The sequence below is a fragment of the Mus musculus genome, chromosome 9 (genome assembly GCF_000001635.26).
Source record: "Mus musculus strain C57BL/6J chromosome 9, GRCm38.p6 C57BL/6J".
Lineage (NCBI taxonomy): Eukaryota > Metazoa > Chordata > Mammalia > Rodentia > Muridae > Mus > Mus musculus.
The window spans coordinates 26,532,761-26,553,038 of NC_000075.6; the positions used below are offsets into that span (position 1 = coordinate 26,532,761).

Genomic DNA, 20,278 nt, shown 5'->3' on the forward strand with positions numbered 1-20,278 from the left:
GCTCCAAAGGAACTACAAACGGAAAGTAAATTTTCAAATGCTCCTGAGGGATCAATTAACACCTTAAAATTTTCATCTCAAAGCTCTCTTAATGGGTACCTGACTAATGCATGCTTAAATGCTAATGAGGCTGATAACAGAAATCCTAATAAAGCTGTTTGGGTTTGGTCTTTGAAAAGGGAAGTATCATCTACTTGACTGCATGGAGCAGTCGACAGAATATGAAAAAAGTCTAATTTTAACAGAAAAATGCGATTGCAGATGCAGGGGAAGTGTTACAGACATGCTTAAGGCTGAAAAGTCTTAACTGTGCTCTTCACCCTCTCAAAGTTCAGTGATTTTAGTCTATAGCTCAAGCTCTTACACATACATACATTACACACACACACACATACACACACACACACACACACAATGACACAGAAACTTTAGTGGACATTTGAGGCATGGGTGTGTTGGACTCAAAAGAGGTCAAGATGACTAACTTTTACATTGGGCTTAGACAGGTACTTGGGTTTCCAGGACTAGGAGTGACCCAGTGGGTGGACTTCGGAAGGAAGATGTGCACAGCAAGCCAGCTTGCCCTCTGTGGTAAATTCACTGAGGTGAGGTGAAGTGTAATTACCACTACCTGTAGTCACCTCTTTCAGAACCAAGTGTCAAACTCTCAATTTCTTCTTTCCTATGAAGTTATGCCTACTAGGTAAAAAGGGGAGCACATGAGAGAAGGGGGCTTCTTTCTACACTGAATTTACTTTACTAGCATAGATAGATAGGTAGATAGATAGATAGATAGATAGATAGATAGATAGATAGATAGACAGACAGACAGACAGATACATAGATTGCAGGTGTCTACAGAATTCTGTACTTTCTCTGGTTAACCAGCTTGAAAAATGTGACAAAATATTTTGGGGATGGGAAATCATTCTCTACAGTGTACGAATGAATACAGAGCACGTGTGTGTGTGTGTGTGTGTGTGTGTGTGTGTGTGTGTGTGTGTGTGTGTGTGTGTGTTTTAAAACAGGGTCTTTGTCACTATGTAGCCCTAGTTGGCCTCAAATGCAAGACTCTCTTGGCTCAACCTCCCAAGTGTTTGGATTGCAGAGATATGCCACCAAGCCTGGTCTTGAGTAAATTTTAAATTGACTAATAACATAATGAAGCAGTATAGTTAAATGTTCCTCAGAGACCTGACCCCTAAACTAGCATTGCTGAGAGCTGCTAAATCCTGTAAGAGGCAAGGTTTAATAGGATAATTTTAGGGCACTGGAGACATGCCTCCAGGGAGATTATAAAATTCTGACCTCTTCCCTGAGTTATCCTGTTTTTGCTTCCCAACCACGAGACCTGTTTTTCTATTGCTTGGCTCAGCCACATGCACACACTACAGAGTCCAAACACAATAGAAGCCACTGGCGGAAACCTATGAAAAGAGAATCCAAAGTAAACCTTTTATCTCTATGACTTGATTTTGTCAAGTCTTCTATAGCAGTAGAGAACTAACAAATATGCATACCTACACAAAAGTTCTTCCATACGCGTGGGTATCATAAAGGAAACATATCCGTGTGACCATGTCTTCAACAATGAACAGCCCTGCCCCAACCCTGCTCCTGCAATTCTTTCCAGTCTCTCCAGAGAAAACAATACTCTAATATTACAAGTGAGTTCCTAATACTCTTGACTGTGTGCCATTGCATGTTGCAGCATGTTGTTGTCTCTACTGTATGGGACTCTACAATATGAACAAATGTTCCACCATGTATTTGATCTCTAATGGATGCTTGGATTGTTCCTTGTTGGAGGAAATATGATCACGCTCTATCCAGTCTTGTGATGATTGGTTGTGTTTGGGGCACCTAGGCTATTTTTATGTCATGTAGTTAATATGGGAGCCCATTGCTAAAGGAGCAAAAGTCAATACACAGAACAGGTCCTAGAACATTGAGGGTAGAGAAAGGAGGAAGTGAGTCATAGTGTACAAATTCACACTTAAGATAAAAAAAAAACTACAGGTGTAAGTACAGTATGAGCACCATAGAATTATTTTAAAATGCACAGGGACTAAATTTTATTGACTTTATCATAGAAAGTAATTACGAAAGGCAATCAATTTGTTAATTTGCCTCACTGTATGCATGTGTAACAAACATCCTATACAACTAAAATATATTCTGACCCAGGGAGATACTGACCCAAAGCCCACTTCATGTGGATTCTACAGTGCTCCTTTGCACCAGCTTGTTTTTACATGACAGTATTTTTCTTGTGTTAGAAGGAAAAGAAATCAGAAGAACAAGCTTTATCAGATGCTTTCAACAAACGCTGTCTGCTTGGTTGCCTCAGTGATGCTAGAAAATGATGGCTTAGCCTTTTCTGGAACACATCTTCTCTAGCACCACCACCATCATTACCACCATTATCTGGCACTTCTCTTATTTGCTTCTCTGTTAACCCGGTCTTACTCCACATACTCTGGCCTCTTCTCTCATCTCTCTGTATCCTCCATCTCACAGAACACCTTAGCTTGTTAATTCGCAGTTTCGGTGTCTCAAACTGTTCAAGCCTGAAGACATTATAGACGCCTATAAATTGGAACAGAGTAAAGCCAGACCATCTCAGCTGCTCAAAGTGGCCATTATTTGCCTTTGGCCACTTGTGGGAAGGACAAATATTTTCAGCTCCCTAAGCATCCACACGAGAACATCTGTGTTGGAGGCTTTGAGTGTCAGACAATGAGAATAAGAAAAATGTATGAGTGGCTGCTGAGGCATGAAAAGAGAGTGATTGGTTCCCTTGATTTTTAAGTGGGGGTATTTGGGATCAAACCAAAGGCCATCTCCATGCTAGGCCAGTATTCTGTCCTAAGCTCTGTAGATCTTTTTAAAACAAGCCTAATTTGTGAGTGCATTTTCCATCCCAACTTATTAGAAATACAAGCAGCATAATTGCTTAAAAACCACTTGTACTAAATTCTGAGAGACTTTGGGGACTTGTTTCCTGTCAGTGTGTTTAAGGACACCGATCTTTCTGTATTTAAGAAAGCTTCCTTTGGCATTTAGTGCTTCTGGTACTAGAAGGCACTCTGAATGCTAACAAAGGAAAAAAGTAAAGACCAACCCAACTGCACACCCTGTGACCAGAGTACAAGATATGCTCGTGGTACAAAGGCTGTGGGAGAAACCAACCACTATGTGAATTAAGGTCCATTCATGAAATGGAACCCACATCCAACATTGTCCAGATTGGTCAAGTATCCAAGACTAGATAGGCCAGGAAGTTAGGGGAAAATGAAGTACTACTGTTTTTCTAAAAGAACACAACAATAAGATGACTCCTAATGACATTCTGCTATCCTCACAGATCTTGCCCAGCCATCATCAAAGAATCTCCCTCCTGAAGAAGATGGGAATGAATTTAGAGACAGACAACTGGGCACTGTGCAGAGAGTAAGATGCTTTGGTATACTCAGTCCTAAATGGGATGTCTCCATCAAATACTTTGAGTTCAGAGGACTTTGCAGGAAGATTTTAAGAGCCAATAAGGATAGAGGATACTAAGGAAACAAGACCTTTTAGACACAATAGGATCTCCACACACTTGAAGTCACAGAGACTGTGGCAGCATTCACAGGGTCTGCACAGTACTGAGAGGGGAAGAAGACACAAGTCCCATCCTTAACTCAGAAGATAGCTCCAATTGATAACTGCTCTTAGAGGAAAAAATTAGTGTTCTGCATAGAATCTCACCTGGTATACAAGCCACCCCCACTTGAGGTCAGGCCCCATGCAGAGATAGCCAATACAAAACAAACACAATGGTGTTTTGGAGATTGTCTTTTTTTTTTAATGGCTCATAATGCTTCACAGGGCTTTTTTTTAATTTTACAGATGTTTTGCTTATATATAATGGTCTTCAGTTTTGTTTTTATGGCTTTTCTGTGTGTGTGAGTGTGTGTTTCAGCATTTGTATTCCATCTTGTATTTTTTCTTTGTTTCTTGTTGAGTTCTGCTTGTTTGTTTGTTTTTATTTTGTATTATTATTAATAATAGTATTATAAATGTTTGTTTATTATTTTCTAATGAGAAAGAGAGAAGGGGGTTATTTGAGTGGGTAGGGAAGTGCAGATCATCTGGGAGGAGTTGGGGAAAGGAAAAACCATAATCAGAATATATCATATGAAAGAAAAAATATTTTTAATAAAGAGGGAAGAGATCAAATCAGATTTTAACCCTGGTACACTGACCATCCACCCATGGTTGGGTTGGATAAAGAAGAGGCTACACAATTCCCATTTCTAGTTAGAATGGACATTTCTAGTTAAAATAAGCATTAGCCTGTTTATCATTTGTATACAGGAAGGCTACTGATTTGTTTGAGTTCACTTTATATCCTGCCACTTTGCTGAAGTTGTTCATCAGCAGTAGTAGTTCTCTGTTAGAATTTTGGGGGTCACTTATGTATACTATCATGGCATCTGCAAATAGTAAAACTTTGACTTCTTCCTTTCCAAGTTGTATCCCCTTGATCTTCTTTTGTTGTCTAATTGCTCTGGTTATAACTTTGAGTACTGTATTGAATAGATAGGGAGAGAGTAGGCAACCTTGTCTTGTCCCAGATTTTAGTGGGATTGCTTCTAGTTTCTCTCTATTTAATTTGATGTTGGCTGTTAGTTTGCTATATATATTGCTTTTCTTATGTTTAGGCATGTGCCATGAATTTCTGACCTCTCTGAGGCTTTTAGCCTGAAGGGATGCTGTATTTTGTCAAAGACTTTTTCAACATCTAATGAGATGATCATCTGTTTTTTTTCCCTTGAGTTCATTATATAGTATATTACATAGATGGATTTCTGTATATTAAACCATCCCTGCATTCCTGTGATGAAGCCTATTTGATCATGGTCAATGATGGTTTTGATGTGTTCTTAGATTTGGTTTGAGAGAATTTTATTGAGTATTTTTGCACTGATATTCATAAGCAAAATTGGTCTGAAGTTCGCTTTCTTTGTTGGGTCTTTCTGTAAATTAGGTGTCAGAGTAATTGTGGCTTTGTAGAATGAATTAGGTAGGGTTCCTTCTGTTTCTATTTGGTGGAATGATTTGAGAAATATTGGTATTAACTCTTCTTTTGAAAGTCTGGTATAATTCTGCACTAAAACTGTCTGGCCCTGAAAATCTTTTTTAGTTGAGAGACTTTTAATATATACTTCTATTTGCCTAGGGGTTGTGGGACAATTTAGATAGTTTATCTGATCTTGATTTAACTTTGGTATATGGTATCTGTCTAAGAAAGTCATCCATTTCATCTAGATTTTCCAGTTTTGTTGAGTATAGGCTTTTGTACTAGGTTCTGATGATGTTTTGAATTTCCTGTTTCTGTTGTTATGGCTCCCTTTTTATTTCTGATTTTGTTGATTTGGATATTGTCTCTGTGTCCTTTAGTTAGTTTGCCTAAGGGTTTGTCTATCTTGTTGATTTTTCTCAAAGAACCAGCTCTTCCTTTTGTTGATTATTTTTATAGTTCTCTTTGTTTCAAACTGGTTGATTTCCACCCTGAGTTTGACTATTTCCTGTAGTCTACTCCTCTTAGATATGTTTGCTTCTTTCTGTTCTAGAGCTTTCAGGTGTGCTGTTCAGTTGAGATCTCTCAAATTCTTTATGAAGGCACTTAGAGCTATGAATTTTCCTCTTAACACTGGTTAACCAGTTAAGGTTGAATTAGGGGAAGGATTGAAGAATCTGAAATGGAGACTGACCCCATAAGAAGATCAGCAGACTCAATAACCCAGACCCCAGGGAGCTCCCAGAGACTGAGAGTCTCAAGCAGTTTATCTTCATCCTTTCCTGCTTCCTTCCTGATTCATCTATGCTAACATACTAGTGACATCAGAGTAATAACTAAGGTGTCAGATGAAAATAAAGAATAATCTCAGGGGATTCATATCTCAGCTACTTCGCCCTTTGAAAGCCCCCTCCTTAGTGGGCAATGTGATATTACCTGAATGATCTCTTTGCCCTAAACATAAGTCAAACTGTAAAAAGATAAACACCAGCTCATCACTTTCCAAAAGTTGTTCAGATTGGTAATAGCCATTCTAGATAAGACAAACCCCAAGGGTGGAATGGTTAATCTTCACTATTTACTTGACTGGATTGAGACTCACCTACCAAATCATTGGGCACACATCAGGAGGTGTATTTGTGGAGGTGTTTCCAGAAAAAATTATCTTGATGGAAGCACCATTTTGTGGGCTAGGGGCCTGAATGGAAAAAGGGAACTGGAAAGGATTATTGGAGCATCAGTACCCCATTCCCTGTTTCCTGACCACTGGGAAGTAAGCTGCTGTGCTCTACAAAATTCTTCTTGGAAAGATGAAATGACACCTCTGAAATTATGAGCCCTATGAGCCCACGGAGCCCAAGGAATCTATAAGCTTAAGGTTCCTCCTTTAATTTGCTTAGTCAGCTATTTTATCACATTCTGAAGAAAAATTAGTGAACTCTAACAAAACTCATCCCATCCCAGGTCCATAGGAAACCTGAGATTCAAATATTACCTGTATTTTTTTTTATTTTAATTTTGGGCTTAACTTCCTACTCATATTGCTTTTGTTAGAGATTGCGAGTGAAAACTGGGGTGGAAATACCTCCAAGAGACAGCCAGTAGCTCAGATAGTAGCATATGTCTCACATGCTTATGGGTCCCATTCTCACAGAATAATAAAAGTATCAAGAAGGTGAGCAAATGAGGGTTGGCAAATGTTGTCTAGCTTCTTGATTATGACACACCCCACCCCAATACAGACCCATATAGTGTACAGTCTGTCCCAGAGAACTTCACTGTCTTACAAATCAGAGGGTTCCTAACCTTGAACATAGGGATCAAGGAACAAGGAGGACGCTTTGCAGCAGTAACCACACACTCTCACACACACACACACACACACACACACACACACACACACACACATCCCACTTTTCTTCTTTCAACAGCTATAGAAAGCCATAACTACTTATTACAAAGAAAATAAAGGGAAAGAACAGATATGAAAAACAGGAAAGATGTTGTCAAGGAGCTCTCACTACAGTGATGATTTGGTTTTGTCACTGGAGGAGGTAGGATAAGGGGAGAACTACTCTCCATGGAACAGAGGCAGTACTATGACCAAGAGAAATCATACCATGGTTGGTGTCATGCTGGTCTCTAGACTGTGTTCTTCCCAGTGAGTCTCAGTGTAGGCTTCAATGCTGGAGAAACTTTAAGAATTAGTGCAGTGTTGGGAACATTCAGGGACCATCAGGACACCTGGTTTGTACTGAGTCTTCAAGGTATCAATATAACTTTGGACAAATCCCTCAACCTCCCTATTTATAAAATGGTGTAAGTAGACTAAATAAACTAGTGTGGAAATCACTAATAGTCAATTTCTTACCTTAAACTACCTGTCACTGTATATTCTGTAACTTTCTGGAGTATGAAAATTTCAAGGACTCAAACTCATAACACTTCTGACCATTTACTTGTTTAATGACCATGAATGAAGAATACCAGCAGTAAAGAAATGAAGACTCCTTCTGGATATGCTTGGAGATTGTGCACACCTCTGCCTCTCCTGCTGTATTCAGTATCCAAGACAAGTAGTATTTTTCCAATGAGAAACCAGAAAGAAATCCTCTATCTGAATTAATCATTTGTCTATCATCTATCCCTGTTTTGAGCAACATCAGTGCCAGAACAGACCTGAAGTATCAAGGCTTCCTCTCCCCAGGCTCCCAGAAATATTGCTTGGCCTCCCAAGGATGTTACTTAGTTATTTCTGACAAGGACAGCAGTTAAGAAAATTTTATCAATTCTGGGTTTGAGCAAGGATGACGGAGGACAAATAGATTTAATTGTCTCCTGTGAACAGCTGGACAAACAGTCAAACAATTGCTTTGAAATGTTGGGTAGCAGCACTTGCAGAGCTTGAGTCCTGAGAGGATGCACAAGAACCTTGAGACTGCCCCTCTGTCTGAAGGGAACTAGTGTCTGATTAGACAAGGGAGCAGAAACACAAGCAGAACATGAGGTGTGGGATGAGAAAGCACAAAGGAACACTAAAACAATCGATTCATCCAGAACCAGAAAAAAAAGAGCAAAGCTGCATGGAGTGTCTGTATGTGTAGATTTAGAACAAATCACCACATAGCTAGCAGAAAATGGCCATAGGAGGAGAAGAAATGAAGGACTGAGGTGTGCAACTTGGATGAACCCAAAAGCAAAATACAAAATTAGAGAGTATACAAGGACTGGCATAGCATGATTCCATTTGCAGGAATTTTAGAAAAGAAAGGAATCCTAGGGACAGAAACCGGTTCCTATGGACAACACCCCAGCATGGGGCAGAGGGTGCCTCATGTGGGACACCCAATCTTGATACATGTATTGTCACACACATGTGCCCAAATTCCCCTAATTCCACAATTGGCAACTCATTGAATACAAGTTTTCTTTTCTGCTGTTGCCAATAGCAACATCAGAACTGTGGGAGTCATGGACAAAGGAGCTGTTTGACCACATACTGTATAAAACTAATAATGTGTTGATTCAATCAGAGAATATCCAGGAAGCGGATATAAATGGTTACAGAGAGAACCCAACAAAGCTGTGCATGGAGGTATATCCCAGTGAATGAAGGAATTAGGCAAGAGGCTTCTCCCCATGATGACAGCCTGGGTTCCATGGCAAGACCTTACCTAAGAATCTAACAAAATAATTGGTTTTAGTAAACTCACAACCACCCTTTCTTTGATATTGATTACAAGCTTTCTGGGTCTTGCAGGCTGGGAAAAGTGAGGCAGAATTTGCCTTCTTAATTTAGCACACCAAACCAAATGGGCAATGCCTACTTTTTGTCCCAAAGGCAGCAGCCTGTTTCCTTCAACAAACTGTGACCACCTCCCATGGCTCCTACCCCAGCCCATGATAAATGCAGGGTTGTAGAGCTCTCTGACCTGGAGACCTGACTATTCAAGTCCCAGGTTCTGAGTCATGAGTTGGCCTTGACACAAGACTCAGACATTAGATTCTTCTTTATTCTAAACCTCAGCCCAAAGTAAGTCAAGATAGAAAGGACATGCATTCTGAAGAGGTTGGAGTGCTGTTTTTCTCTTTCCTTTTTTCTCCTCATTATTTTGAGCCATTTTTGAGAAAGCATATGCACAAAACCACATTCCTAAGCTACTTCATGGTCAGACTTCCTCCCTCCCTTCTCCCCCCACCCCATCTTCCTGAAATCACAGGACCAAGTTCTTATTGTCTGAACCCTGGAGGCAGACTAAAGAACTCATGTACACACTGGGGTGAGGTTAGCTTCTTCCATTATATTTCCTGGGGAAAACCCATTTTCACTTCTTTTGTGTAATGCCTTTTACCTTTTGAGTAAATATCACTTTCCAGCACACTCCAGCTGGCTAAGGCTTCCTCTAATTCTCAGATCATGTGAGAGACCCCTGCTGCTCCTTGCAGTGGCTGGATGGCAGGCAATCTCCGACCAGAATGGAACATGACTAGACAATAGAGACAGAAGAGTTTCCCCAGTTCAGGGACACACTTTAAAGTCTCATGATTCCAGAGCTCATTGTTCAGTTCCCAAGACAGGCTATTGGTTAGGTCAATCCAAACTAGTACAAGTATTAGAAAAGGTTGTTTACTGAGTGCCAAGACAAGGGAATAATCCCTAATAAAGCAACCAGTGGGGCTCATGTTTGGGCTCAAGCTCTCTGTGTCTCCCCACAAGGTCTATGGAAGGGACTAGCCATAGTCTGAGTTAATGAATTTACTTCATGTTCATTCTCTCTAGATGAAATGAGACAGCCATCAAAGTCAGATGTGATTTCGATGCAAACTCTGTCAAGGCTGCTGTAGACCCAGGATGAAAAAGGCCATTTGAATAGAACATTAGAAATTAAATATACAGGGGCTGGGAGAATGGCTCAGTTGGTAAGAGTACTTTTTCTGCAGATATACAAACATAAGTTCTAATCCCTGGCACCTGCATAAAAACTTTCATGTGACTATAGTCCTAGAATAAGAGGGTAGAGACAGGCAGATCCCAAGATCTTTCAGGTCTGCCCAGCCATGTGGCAATCTAAGCAAGCCTGTGGCAGGATGGTAAGGCAAAGAGCAATGTCAAAAACATGAGAAGATACCTGACATCCTACTCTGGTCTCTCTGTTTGTGTACCCTAGCACACTAAGTAGTACACTCATGGATGTGACATGTGCATGAGCACACACACACACACACACACACACACACACACACACACACACACCATTAAACAGTTTTTATTTTCTCTCCTGATTGAAACACAGATGTGATTGAGTCCAGGTAGAAATGCAGCAGGATGTCTAGGTGGGGTGGCTGGTTTGCAGTACCCCAGTAGGCCAGGTGGGGGTTCAAGCTGATGGGAGACATGGAACCAAAACAGTCCCAAGAACGGTGGCCCATTGCTGGGGAGAGTACAAAGCACTCTCAGAGCATCCAGTCTTCACTTTGGACAGCATTAGTTCCACCTAAATTTCCTTTCATCTGCTGAGCTGGGGTTCCCAGAGCCAGCCCACAATGACAGGCACAAACTCTTAAATAGGGATCTGTACCTTCTGTTTAAGCCAAGACTCTCCAGAGAAACAAGCAACACGTGCATATTGAGAGAGAGAGAGACGTTGTGAAGACTAGGGAACCGATTTGTGAGTTTGTGAGTATGGAAAAGTCCAAACTCTGTAGCAGCTGTAGCCAGAAGTTGCAGCTTATCTGCTGACAGCACATCTTCCTTCTTGGGAAGATCCATCTATATTTGGTTCTAGTATAGCCTTTAACTGGTTTCAGGAGACCTACCTTCCATGGAAGGGCAAACTGGTTTTCATAATCTTTAGACTCAGAGACACCCCAAAGATACACCCAGAGCAATGCTTGACTACTTGCCTGGACACTATAGCCACAGTCCAAGTCAGTACATATTAGACACTGCATTTACCCAAATCCTCAATTCAACACAAGAGATCTCTCACCAATAGAGTACAATAGGCTGAGCCACAATTTGGACAAAGCCAAGCTAAAGACAGAATTTTTATTTCCTGGAATAGCACCCCCATGTTGTGCCAGGACTACAGCTCAGAGAGGACAGGAAGCAAGCCCAGAGCACATAACTATTATGACCCTAGATCCTATAAGCCTTCAAAACCTGTCAGTCTGAGCTCTGGAGTAGAGATTTAGGAGCACCATTTTCAGACCAAGTGTATCTTCAGTCTTTACTTTTTGTCATTGGGACAGCTTCTTCCTTGCCTAAAACTCTTCATTGGAAGAAAGTGATCAGTTAAAGGTACCAGTGGATCATCGAGGGTTAACTTCCCAGTGGGACTGCAACCAGGACCCAGAACTAAGGAGATCCCACAGCTGTCCCTGCAGTGGGGCAGCATCATGTATGCTTCAAGGGTCTCTCTGGAGTCAGATCTTGCCATTTTCTAGGTCTCTAGCTCTATACCTGGAGTGGGATATGTGTCTCCCCGGCCCCAGATTTGGCACCATGGTAGTGATGAAGATGCTCTGCTGGTGCTGCTAGCAGGATCAACTTCACCCATACCAGCATGGCAGAGCATGGCATGAGCATTCCCTATTGCTCTTTCTTCTACTCGTACTTCTCAGGCCCCTCCTGTTTGGGATTCAGTGGCACACTGTCTATGTACCATGTCGGAACAGAAGAATTCTGCTCACTGAAACAATCTCTGGTGCAGGAAGACTCCAATTGTCTTCCAAGCACAACAGTTAAAGGGCCTCTGCTCTCCTTTCTGCTTATGCTTCCTATTTTACTATGGAAAATAACAGCAAGCAATGACACTGAGCTCTGCAGTCCCCTCCCTCACCCCACCCAGAAACCCTTGCAAGTGGGATTTTCCCTGAGAGCACAAAGGTGAAAAATTAAAATGAGGTCTAAGAACCTTGAACTTAGCTTTATCAAGGTGGTAGAGTCAAGGAATAGTAAGGATTCTAGGGAGGTAGAGAAACAGTTCCGAGGTCCCTCTTCCTGACCACCAGGGCTATGGTCAGGTGATTCTGTAGGAATTATGGCTGCTGATGGAGAGTCACCACCACTGGGACAAAAATAGCAGGACCCTGTTTGGCTTTTTGTTGGGCTGTTTAACGTGGGTTTGAGATTGCCCTACATGCCAGCATCAGAATTCCCCCAAACTGTCCTTAGCCCTCATCAAGACTTAATTTCTAGTCATTTGCTTCTCTGACTCTTATTTATTTCAGGGTCCAAGGAAAAACTATAAAAGGAATGAAGGGAGAGGAGGAGGGAGACAGAAACAGTGAGACTGTTTCCTAGCTGAACTAGATAACTCGCCATTTCTTGCTCACATTATAGGCATGAACTCACATCTCCTGAGACTTGGGAAGACTGGTTCTGCTGGAGGCCACTCTTGCTGCTGGCTTTTCCTCATGGGGTGAGGAAGTAGCAGCAAGGAAGCTGAGGCAGGGGTGGTTCTTATACAGTCTCACCAACCAGACACAGGGGCTGCCCGTGGAACAGGGCCTTGGTAAGAGCATTTGGAGGGGACTGCAGTTCTACCCTTCCTTTAGCCATGTAGCACCACCATGAGTTAAGTGCTGACACATAAATCCAATGTGTGGCATGGAGTCAACAAGTCTGCCTTTCATCGTCTCACCTTCCCACCTCACACACTGAAAGTGACAAACTACATGTACAGTCATTGCCTCTGAGTCATCAGGTGCAGGATGCAGGCCCGAGGCCAGGTAGATGGAAAAGTCAGGCAGAAGCATAGGCTCCTGTACCATGCTCTACGCCACAGCCCTAGGAGATGGAAGCCATCTTTCCTGGTGTTTGCCTAAAGTCTTCTGGAGAGATGGCTCTGTGGTTAAGAGCACTGACTGTTCCTCCAGAGATCCTAAATTCAATTCCCAGCAATATATATATATATATATATATATATATATATATATATATATATATATATATATATATCAGAATTCAAGAAAGACAATGCCTTCCCCACAACAGGCTTATCAAAAAGCAATGCCTTCCACCAAACTCTCCATATGTTTCCCTGCCAATCCTGTTGATGGGGTTGAGTCATGAACCCATGATGCCCTAGTCCAAAGAGAAGTTAGACAAGTGAAAATCTCATTTCATCCTGGGAGGTTGATGGATGACTTTGAGAAAGTATTTAGACAATTAGGTTACAGGCTCGTCACCGGCATTAGTCTCTGGCAGGTGTCTAGGCTGAAGGAGCTCACTAGTCTCAGGAGGGTATCTGAGTGGCAGGATGCTCACCAGCACCCGTCTCAATTTGCCTCCCTACATTTCTTTACTTGCAAACTCCCACTTGATCTAGAAGCTCCATTCACCCCTCTTTGAACTTCCTCAACTCCCCCACAGAGATATTTGCTTAATTAGATCCAAATTGGTGCAACACATTGTGCTAGCTTCCCTGTCTGTTACTGGAATCTGAACTTAATTTCAGGGACAATGTCTCTGCCTTTGTGTGTTCACACCTTCGCCCACACTAAGCCCGGCCATTCAAGTAGCCAGCTGCAATGAATTAATCCTGATGAATAGATGCAGAAGCATATGATTGAATGCATTATAATACAGCTTGTGCCATGTTTATACCACGTAAGACCATTTGGGCACTTGAGGACAGAAACAGATGCTCTGGAGCGCTCTTGGTCAGCAAGACAATGAGTGTCTATGACTTTGAAAGCTTTTCCTATTCATAGAATAAACAGGTGAACGCCACCATTCCTCAGTGGCCCGAAGCTGTTCTCAGAGTGTCTAACCTAGCCATTATGCTAGCACATGGAGAAACCACGGCTATCAAAATTGAATATGAGAGTACTCTATGAGTCTTTAAGCATTTTCCAGCCCCATGAAATGCACATCCCTAAGGTGAGCCCTAAAGTGAACTTCCAGTTCTGGGTGAAAATGAGAACTCAAAACAGATTCTTCAGCTGAAAGAACTGAGCCACTCTGATGGATGTGGAAGGTGGAGGAGCGCTACAAGTGGGGACGGGTACACGTGGGAAATCTTGTATCGTCTACTCAATTGTTTTGGGAACCTAAAGCAACACTAGGAAATAAAGGCTCCTGAAACAAATAAGCTTATAAACAAAATATTCTGGGTCACATATTTTAGGTCTGTCTTCTCCTATCCCTATTATAAAAAACGTCCACATACGTGGCAGCTGGAATCTGCAGATTTGTTGTCTAGCAGTACAGAAGGCCAGGAGTCAAAACAGGTTTTGGGGTTCACTGTGTCCTATACCATTTCCAAAGGCACTAGGGTCAAACCTACCACTTGCCATTGAAGTTTCTAAAGACCACTCACATTCTTCATTCTTCCATCTTCACACCAGCCCATCCACAGGTCAGGCCCTTCTTGTGTCATAGCTGGGACCCTTCTACTGTCCTATGGCACCCTCTAACCAGAGCTTGGATCACTTCTCTCAGTTTAAAGGCTTAACATGACTAGATGAGGTCATTTAAATAGTCTGTGGTCATCATCCAAACATTAACCTTCATCAGAGCCTCTATTTTTTTCTTAATCTACATAAGCACAGGTTCCAGGGCTTGTATTTAAGACACTGAATGTCGGTCATTGCTGAAGGACACTGCTTTCCCACCATGAATGCAGATGACTCGCCTGAAGAGCTCTGTGTGTGAGGTGTCAGGTAATACCTGCAGAAATGGAGTGGTGGGGGGGGGGGGTGGAAGGTGAGGGAGAAGGTCTTGGGAGGCCCTAGGCTCTGCATATATCACAAATACTCAGGTGGTTTCTCAGAAAATGAGAAACATAGTACATTTGAGGAGTTCTACTGTTTTTCCTGGTGCTCATGAACTTTCTGGACAGGAGAGGGTAAGCTGTGCCCATTCCAAGATGGATCTCTGGGCTTAGACTACACAGAAAAGAGCAAGGATAGGACTCAAACCTTCAGGAATCAAGAGTATGCTCCTGATGACTGCTCTGCATCAGTGCCACCAACAACAAAAATCTATGACAGCATCTGTACCATTCGTCGGGCACCAGGGAACAAGCAACATTACAAGGAAGGACAGAGGTGGCTCTGCAGTTGTGGGGAAGGCACACTGATCTGTATCCGTCATCCCTGGAAGTACAAAGATGCTTCTCCATGTTTCCCAACCCACTGAGCCACAGCCTCAGTCTAGTGCTTCAGAGATTCATCTATGAATGGGGCTTGGCTGGCCGGTCCAAAGCTATTCCAGCAGGTGACTAGGTGCATGATGTTTTTCTAGCTAATTTTTTATAGTTATAAATAGAATGAAAAGCACTAATGAAAAGGGGGTACCTTCTTAGCTGGTGGGATGTGAGGCACACAGCCTCTTTATGTCTAGAATGTTGTCTGACCTTCCCCAGTGTGCAACATCACTGGAAACAAGATTTTCAGATTCCTCCATCTGGGCTGATGTTTCCAATTCTGTAAAGTGAAAACAAGCTTCTATTCCACCAAGTTCTTCCCCTCCCCCATCAAGGCTTGTTTATCTCTCTTACTTCAGAATGGGCGTCTTGAGCAAGAGTCACAGTTAACTCTACATAGCAGTCTGTATAAAGAAAAAAGCCCTGGGCAGAGGAGGTAGGATTACTCTGTGCTGTGAGGCTCAAGGGCTGGGGTAGAAATGTCCTTATCCCTCTTCAGCGCTAAGATCTAACCAGCTTGCTGCTATTAATATCTGCATCCCTGTTGTGAAGGGAATTTCTCAGGACAAGGGTGGAGCTGGCATAAAGCCCTTGTGCTGGCATGGACTTCAGTTGTGGTTACTGGAGATGAGATTGCTAAAAACAAATGCTACCAGGCTCAGCAGAAATCGACAATTTGACTGAAGTACTTTCACTTCCTCGTGTCCCTCTCAGGCCTTGCAGAATGACTCTTGAATCACTGGAAGCCAGTAGCATCCTAAGGGACACCACACTGATACTCACAGAAACACTCTGTGAATGCACAGCCTACACTCACAGCAAAAAACCATTCCAGGTCCTCCTAGCTATCTTCAGCTATCTGGTTAAAGAGACCAGTTTGGGAATTTGGAGATGAAATTTTTATAACACCATGTCAATGAGATTGGGGGTTGGTATCCTCTGTTCCATATCTGAACAGCACACTTCTTCAACATAAAAGCAGCTTTGCCAGAAAAAGAAAAGTAGCCAGTTTTATCTTAGCATCACCTCCCTGTAACCAGCCCTATACACAGTATATCTTGGTCAGCAGTTTCTGTATGAGTGAGTGAGTGAGTGAGTGAGTGAGTGAGTGGCTGTGCCTGAGACTGGTACATAACGGGCTTTTCCCTACGTTTTTTCCTCTTCATCAACAGCACCATGCATCCCCAATTTGGGCGGGGTTAGGTGACCTCCTTAGGTGTAGAGGAAGGCTGAGCTGCTGCTTTCAGCTCCATCCTTGCTCCATCTGTCTCCTGTGAGTATCATGAAAAAGGACTGAGAGGGCTTCCTTCCAGCCATGCTGGGCTTCAGCTCCATTCTGGCCAGCAGCCCTGTTTGAGCACGTCCCATATGAAAGGGATATGAAGGGCTGCTTAGACTGGGCCCATGAGGCTGCTCTGCTCCTCAGCTCCCTGAATCCCTGACTTCAGTGAAAGAAAGAATATCTCAGAGGGTGCATACTGAAAGTGCAGATGTTTTTAATAGATGAAATCAAAGAATTACCTTTTCAGTTGAGCCTTTGAAAAATTCAGTTCAGATATTAAGGTTAGCTCCCAGCTGGCTTCATTAGCTCTCAGCACCTGAGTCCATTTGATCTTCACAGTCATCTGAAACATCAAGATCTCTGTGATAAATAATAATGCAGGTTCCGAGAGGTGGAGAGCTTTGGAGAATGTCACACAGCCTATGCATGACAAATGATGCCAGAAACTCAGCTGTATCCATAGAATCCCCTCCCACTCTGCAGAAACCCAAGAGACAGTCTAAAAATAGCATCAGCCTGGCCTGATTTTCTGAGAATCCCTGGTTTAAAATAGGTCTTCCAATTTACCTATAGGTACACTAGAACACATACTGTTCTAACTGAGGAAGGTGGCCTTCCTTGTCCAAGTCACAGACCAGCCTGACACGATTGCTGTATGTCTGGTCACTCAGACCCTCCCACTATGCATGCTGCCTCTGAAACTGCTGTGCCAAGTTCTCCATCACCAGCATGATCAGCTGTGGCTGCCTACCTCATTGATTCAACTTTCATTCCCTCCACAGACTGCCATTCCCAACATAGACCTCCATCCCTATCACAGACCTCCATCCTCACCACAGACCTCCATCCCCACCACAGACCTCCATCTCACCACAGACCCCCATCCTCACCACAGACCCCCATCCCCACCACAGACCCCCATCCCACCACAGACCTTCATCCTCACCACAGACCTCCATCCCCACCACAGAACCCCATCCCCACCACAGACCCCCATCCCACCACAGACCTCCATCCCCACCACAGACCCCCATCCCCACCACAGACCCCCATCCCCACCACAGACCCCCATCCCACCACAGACCTCCATCCCCACCACAGACCTCCATCCCCACCACAGACCCCCATCCCACCACAGACCTCCATCCCCACCACAGACCTCGATCCTCACCACAGACCTCCATCCCCACCACAGACCTCCATCCCCACCACAGACCTCCATCCCCACCACAGACCTCCATCCTCACCACAGACCTCCATCCCCACCACAGACCTCCATCCTCACCACAGACCTCCATCCCCACCACAGACCTCCATTCTCTTCAAAGACCTCCATCTTCACCACAGACCTCCATCTCCCCAACAGACCTCCATCTCTCTCACAGACCTTCATCCTCACCACAGACCTCCTTCTTCATCACAGACCTCTCCCTCACAGACCCCCATCAATACCACAGACCTTCATCCTCACCACGGACCTCCATCTCCCTCACAAATCTCCATCCTTACCATAGATCTTCATCCTCACCACAGAGCTCCACCCTTACCACAGACCTCCTTTTCTACTGCAAAATCCTCTAGGACACAAGAGGCCTCTTGGCATGGCTCATTCTCTTTCCCCAGCATCTCTTTCTTTCTGGGATTCTACAAACAAGATGGCCATAGAACTCTCATCTGGAAGAGCCAATAGACACGAGGAACCAGGACACCCATACAATGGCTTCAAGTCATCTCATTTAAACACGTAAATAATTAGCTTCTGTGAAAATGTAGCCTACTGCTACCATGAAATGGGAACACAGCCTGATTACCTGAGTGGGAGACAGTAAGGAAGTAATAACAAAAAGTAGAGTGAATGATCAGATGACAAACCAACCAATAACCATCAGTCATGGAGATGTAGAACAGATACCAAATCAGTGGACAGAAACAGGTTCCCAGCTGGACAGGAGCCCTCCCTCTCTTCCCTTCTCTGACTAACTTAGCTCAACTTTATTTCTGGGAGAGCAGCTTTTTTTTTTTTTTCATGGTTTAGACTTGGAGCTAGACTTCTCCCAGGGTTTTTGAGGTTAATAAGTGTTTTGTGCATTGAACTTGACCTTGGAGAGCACTACACAGGAAACCCTCTAACGGCTCCAGGTCTGCTGCTTTAGTGGAACTGTTCTAATAATTTCATGGTTCACTCCTTTCAGTGATAAGACATCTCATGCTGGGATTAAGGAGGGGTTTTGAAGCACAGGGCATCACTTGACCAGGTGTTGAGACACCTTGCTATAGACTTGGTTCTGCATTAACCTGCTCTGTGACTCTGTCAAAGTTAACAAACCTCTCTGATCCTCAAATTTGTTTTAAATTAGTAAATAAAGGGTTTCTCTAGATGATCTGTGAGGGTAGTCCTCAGGGCCAGGTGTCCCAGGCAGGTGCCCCACCTGCTCAGCTGAACAGAACAACCTGACAAAATATTACAGAAGAAACAAGCCAGCTCAGACCATCCTTTAAAAAACCCATAACCTGAACTTTCTCAAAGTGGGTCCTCCTACTTCCCTTCCTCCATGCTGTCCCACCCCTTATAACAGCTGTCAACCTGGGGGCCCTGTCTCAGCTTTCTATGGAAAAGAAGAGGACGGGATCTATAAGAGCCTGAGAACCTTTCCCAGGATGCCCAGCACCGGCCACTGTGTACAGATGAGGAACCAGCCCAGAAAATAACATCTTTTCTGACTTGGAGCTGCTCACAGCCCCTCCCAGGCAGAAGCCAGGGTTTCTGATCTATATCTCAGACTTCAAGCAATGGCCTACAGAGTTTGATAAGGAGGTATTATAAAATATGTATAATACTTGATACCTTACTTGTTTGCTTATGTGCTGTTGTTTGTGTGTTTCTTTGTTTGTGTATTTGTTTGTTTTAAGAAGGGATTTCATGTGCCCCTAGCTGGTTTTGAACTCACTATATTGCTCAAGATGACCTGGGATTCCTTCTTCTCCTGCCTCTGCCTCCTAAGTGACAGAATCCTATGTATGAGCTTCCATGCCTGGTTTATGCAATGCTTAAAGATATAGCCCACAGCTTTATGTGTACTAGGAAGATACCCTTTATTTTTGAGACAAGGACGTGTAATGTAGCCCAGGCTAGTCTGGAACTTATGGCATCCCCATGCCTCAGTCTTCCACAGACCATATGAAGCTCAAAAAGAAGGAAGACCAGAGTGTGGATGCTTCAGTGCTTCTTAGAAAGAGGAAAAAAATACTCACAGGAAAGAAATATGGAGACAAAATGTGGAACAAAGACTGAAGGAAAGGCTATCCAGAGACTGCCCCACCTGGGAATCCATCCCATATACAGTCGCCAAATCTGGATGCTATTCAGATGCTGGGAAGTGCTTGCTGACAGGAGCCTGATACAGCTGTCTCCTGAGAGGCTCTGCCAGAGCCTGACAAATACAGAGGAAGAAGCTGGCAGCCAACCATTGGACTGAACTCTGGTGTCCCCACCAGAGGAGTTGGAGAAGGGACTGAAGGAACTGAGAGGGTTTGCAGCCCCATGGAAAGAGCAACAGTGTCAACAGGCCAGACCCCTGGAGCACCAACCAAAGAATACACATGGAGTGGCCCATGGTGCTGGCCACATATGTGGCAGAGGATGGCCTTGTTGAATATCAGTGGAAGGAGAGGCCCTTAGGCCTGAAGGTGTTCAATGCCCCAGTGTAGGGGATTGCAAGGGCAGGAAGGAGGGAGTGGGTAGGTGGGTGGAAGAGTACCCTCATAGAGGTAGAG

General features: G+C 43.5%; 1 long non-coding RNA gene across 2 annotated transcripts in view; it reads right to left on the minus strand.

Moving 5' to 3' along the window:
• Gm30313 overlaps positions 1–16,918 on the minus strand; it is a 45,912-nt gene extending 28,994 nt beyond the window's left edge. For both annotated transcript variants that reach the window (XR_379203.1, XR_379202.3), the window contains exons 1-2: positions 16,744–16,918; positions 15,374–15,502 (exon numbers count right to left, since the gene is read on the minus strand). This is a non-coding gene — a long non-coding RNA (predicted gene, 30313). The remainder of the gene's footprint in view (positions 1–15,373; positions 15,503–16,743) is intronic.
• Between the last annotated feature and the right edge of the window lie 3,360 nt (positions 16,919–20,278).